The following is a 5,260-nucleotide window of genomic DNA, read 5'->3' on the forward strand; positions in this document are numbered from 1 at the left end:
CCCCATTCTCCCCATCTCCTCCCTGTCCCCATTCTCCCCATCTCCTCCTGTCCCTTCCCCATCCTCCCCTCTCCCCCATTCTCCTCTCTCTCCCCTGTCCCCATTCTCCCCATCTCCTCCCCTCTCCTCCCCTCTCTCCTCCCCTGTCCCCATTCTCCCCATCTCCTCCCTCTCCTCGTTCTCTCTCTCTCCTCCTGTCCCCATTCTCCCCCCATCTCCTCCCCTCTCCTCGTTCTCTCTCTCTCTCCCCTGTCCCCATTCTCCCCATCTCCTCCCCTGTCCCCATTCTCCCCATCTCCTCCCCTCCCCATTCTCCCCCATCTCCCCTGTCCCCATTCTCCCCCATCTCCTCCCCTTCCCCCCATCTCCATCTCCCCTGTCCCCATTCTCCCCATTCTCCCCCTCGTCTCCTCCCCTGTCCCCATTCTCCCCATCTCCTCCCCTGTCCCCATTCTCCCCCATCTCCTCCCCTGTCCCCATTCTCCCCATCTCCTCCCCTGTCCCCATTCTCCCCATCTCCTCCCCTGTCCCCATTCTCCCCCATCTCCTCCCCTGTCCCCATTCTCCCCATCTCCTCCCCTGTCCCCATTCTCCCCCATCTCCTCCCCTCTCCTCCCTCTCTCTACTCCCCTGTCCCCATTCTCCCCCATCTCCTCCCTGTCCCCATTCTCCCCATCTCCTCCCTGTCCCCATTCTCCCCATCTCCTCCCTCTCCCCATTCTCCCCCATCTCTCCCCCATCTCCTCCCCTGTCCCTTCTCCCCCATCTCCTCCCCTGTCCCCATTCTCCCCCATCTCCTCCCTGTCCCCATTCTCCCCATCTCCTGTCCCCATTCTCCCCCATCTCTCTCCCCTGTCCCCATTCTCCCCCATCTCCTCCCCTGTCCCCGTTCTCCCCATCTCCTCCCCTGTCCCCATTCTCCCCTCATCCCCTCCTCTCCTGTCCCCATTCTCCCCCCATCTCCTCCCTGTCCCCATTCTCCCCATCTCCTCCCCTGTCCCCATTCTCCCCATCTCCTCCCTGTCCCCATTCTCCCCTCTCCTCCCTGTCCCCATTCTCCCCATCTCCTCCCCTGTCCCCATTCTCCCCATCTCCTCCCCTGTCCCCATTCTCCCCCCTCTCCTCCCCTGTCCCCATTCTCCCCCATCTCCTCCCTGTCTCCTCCCCTGTCCCCATTCTCCCCCATCTCCTCCCTGTCCCCATTCTCCCCCATCTCCTCCCTGTCCCCATCCCCATCTCTCCCCATCTCCCCCCTCTCCCCATTCTCTCTCCCCCATCTCCTCTCTCTCTCTCCCCTGTCCCCATTCTCCCCATCTCCTCCCCTGTCCCCATTCTCCCCATCTCCTCCCCTGTCCCCATTCTCCCCATCTCCTCCCCTGTCCCCATTCTCCCCCATCTCCTCCCCTGTCCCCATTCTCCCCCATCTCCTCCCCTGTCCCCATTCTCCCCATCTCCTCCCTGTCCCCATTCTCCCCCATCTCCTCCCCTCCCCCATCTCCCCATCTCCTCCCCTGTCCCCATTCTCCCCCTCTCCTCCCCTGTCCCCATTCTCCCCATCTCCTCCCCATGTCCCCTCCCTCTTCTCCCTCTCTCCTCCCTGTCCCCATTCTCCCCATCTCCTCCCCTGTCCCCATTCTCCCCCATCTCTCCCCTGTCCCCATTCTCCCCATCTCCTCCCTGTCCCCATTCTCCCCATCTCCTCCCCTGTCCCCATTCTCCCCATCTCCTCCCCTGTCCCCATTCTCCTCCCTCTCCTCCCCTGTCCCCATTCTCCCCATCTCCTCCCCTCTCCCATCTCCTCCTCCTCCCCTGTCCCCATTCTCCCCATCTCCTCCCCTGTCCCCCATTCTCCCCCATCTCCTCCCCTGTCCCATTCTCCCCCATCTCCTCCCCTGTCCCCATTCTCCCCATCTCCTCCCTGTCCCCATTCTCCCCCATCTCCTCCCCTGTCCCCATTCTCCCCATCTCCTCCCCTGTCCCCATTCTCCCCATCTCCTCCCCTGTCCCCATTCTCCCCCATCTCTCCTCCCTGTCCCCATTCTCCCCCATCTCCTCCCCATGTCCCCATTCTCCCCCATCTCCTCCCCTGTCCCCATTCTCCCCATCTCCTCCCCTGTCCCCATTCTCCCCCATCTCCTCCCCTGTCCCCATTCTCCCCCATCTCCTCCCCTGTCCCCATTCTCCCCCATCTCCTCCCCTGTCCCCATTCTCCCCCATCTCCTCCCCTGTCCCCATTCTCCCCCATCTCCTCCCCTGTCCCCATTCTCCCCATCTCCTCCCCTGTCCCCATTCTCCCCATCTCCTCCCCTGTCCCCGTTCTCCCCCATCTCCTCCCCTGTCCCCATTCTCCCCATCTCCTCCCCTGTCCCCATTCTCCCCCATCTCCTCCCCTGTCCCCATTCTCCCCATCTCCTCCCTGTCCCCATTCTCCCCCATCTCCTCCCCTGTCCCCATTCTCCCCATCTCCTCCTCCCTGTCCCCATTCTCCCCCATCTCCTCCCCTGTCCCCATTCTCCCCCATCTCCTCCCCCTGTCCCCATTCTCCCCCTCCCCATCTCCTCCCCTGTCCCCATTCTCCCCCATCTCCTCCCTGTCCCCATTCTCCCCATCTCCTCCCCTGTCCCCATTCTCCCCATCTCCTCCCTGTCCCCATTCTCCCCATCTCCTCCCCTGTCCCCATTCTCCCCATCTCCTCCCTGTCCCCATTCTCCCCCATCTCCTCCCCTGTCCCCATTCTCCCCATCTCCTCCCCTGTCCCCATTCTCCCCCATCTCCTCCCCTGTCCCCATTCTCCCCCATCTTCTCCCCATCTCTCCTCCCTGTCCCCATTCTCCCCCATCTCCTCCCCTGTCCCCATTCTCCCCCATCTCCTCCCCTGTCCCCATTCTCCCCATCTCCTCCCTGTCCCCATTCTCCCCATCTCCTCCCCCCTGTCCCCATTCTCCCCATCTCCTCCCCTGTCCCCATTCTCCCCATCTCCTCCCCTGTCCCCATTCTTTCTTTGCTTTGTGTATTATGTAAGTGTCCCATTCAGAGGGTGAACGGGCAAGACAACATTTTTAAGGACATCCAGCCAACTTGACACAACTGTGGGGAGCATTGGAGGCATTGGAGCCTTACATGGGCCAGCATCCCTGTGGAACACTTTTGACACCTTACAGAGTCCCTGCCCCGATGAACTGAGGCTGTTCTGAGGGGAAAAGGGAGGCATGAAACTCAACATTAGGAAGGTGATCTTAATGTTTTGTACAATCAGTGTATGTTTACATTGCCAAAGCCACAGAAACAAACAATAAACAAAAGTGAGAAGAAACAAAAACAACAACAACAACAAAAAATGAAATTAACAGTAAATATTACACTCAAGAAGATTTGAGAAAAGATTGACAATTCAAAATGTTAAACAGATCAATATTGATGTTATTTAAAATGACTTTCTCTCTCTCTCTCTCCCCCTCTCTCTATCCCTCTAGAGAGCTCATTTCCAGGATGTGTGTGATGTCTGATCTGAGGCGTGTATTTCCTGTCAGAGGCTATAGGCTCAAGTAGAGTTGAACAGAGAGGAGGAGAAGAGGAGAAGAGAGAGGTTGGAGCAGAGGGCAGTGACAATAGGACACTCCTTAAAATGACCCCCTCCCTCATCTGCCATTCTGTCTTGCACTACCTCTCCCTTCTATTCCTCCCTCTGTCTCTCTCTCACTGCGATTTCAATGTCCTGCCTGCAGACAGCGTGGCGACATCATCTGGTACCGGTAATATTATGAGGGTTATGTGAGGTGAATAACAGATCAAAGGGCTGCAACACCACATGCCAAAATGTTATACCAATCAACAACACAATATAATATAATACCTATCAACACCACAATATAATATAATACCTATCAACACCACAATATAATATAATACCTATCAACACCACAATATAATATAATACCTATCAACACCACAATATAATACAATACCTATCAACACCTCAATATAATATAATACCTATCAACACCACAATATAATATAATACCTATCAACACCACAATATAATATAATACCTATCAACACCACAATATAATATAATACCTATCAACACCACAATAATAACCCTATCAACACCACAATATAATATACTACCTATCAACACCACAATATAATATAATACCTATCAACACCACAATATAATATAATACCTATCAACACCACAATATAATACAATACCTATCAACACCTCAATATAATATAATACCTATCAACACCACAATATAATATAATACCCATCAACACCACAATATAATATAATACCCATCAACACCTCAATATAATATAATACCTATCAACACCTCAATATAATATAATACCCATCAACACCACAATATAATATAATACCTATCAACACCACAATATTAACCCTATCAACACCACAATATAATATAATACCTATCAACACCACAATATTAACCCTATCAACACCACAATATAATATAATACCTATCAACACCACAATATAATATAATACCTATCAACACTACAATATAATATAATATAATACCTATCAACACCACGATATTATATATTACCTATCAACACCACAATGTAATATACTACCTATCAACAACACAATATAATATAATACCTATCAACAACACAATATAATATAATACCTATCAACACCACAATATAATACCTATCAACACCACAATATAATACCTATCAACACCACAATCTCTCTCTGTCTCTCTCTCACACACCCTCTCTCTGTCACACACACACTCTCTCTCTGTCACACACACACTCTCTCTCTCACCCACACACTCTCTCTCCCTCACATACTCTCTCTCCCTCAAACACTCTCTCTCCCTCACACACTCTCTCTCTGTCACACACTCTCTCTCTCTGTCACACACTCTCTCTCACACACACACACACACACACACACACACTCTCTCTCCCTCACATACTCTCTCTCCCTCAAACACTCTCTCTCCCTCTCACACACACACACACACACACACACACACACACACACACACACACACACACACACACACACACACACACACACACACACACACACACCCACTTCCCTACTGTATATTCTGGATGATGCCCCCTGCAGTATACAACCCAAAGGGTTAACAGCCCTTCCCTTCCCTGCTCTCTCACCTGATAGGCTGCTAGGGCTGGATGCTGCCATTCCTCTTAGCCAATAGTAGGGCTCGGTGGTGATGTCATGGGGAAGGAGAGGGGCTGTGGCTGATGCTGCTGC

The sequence above is a fragment of the Oncorhynchus tshawytscha genome, linkage group LG18 (assembly GCF_018296145.1).
Source record: "Oncorhynchus tshawytscha isolate Ot180627B linkage group LG18, Otsh_v2.0, whole genome shotgun sequence".
NCBI classification, from domain to species: domain Eukaryota; kingdom Metazoa; phylum Chordata; class Actinopteri; order Salmoniformes; family Salmonidae; genus Oncorhynchus; species Oncorhynchus tshawytscha.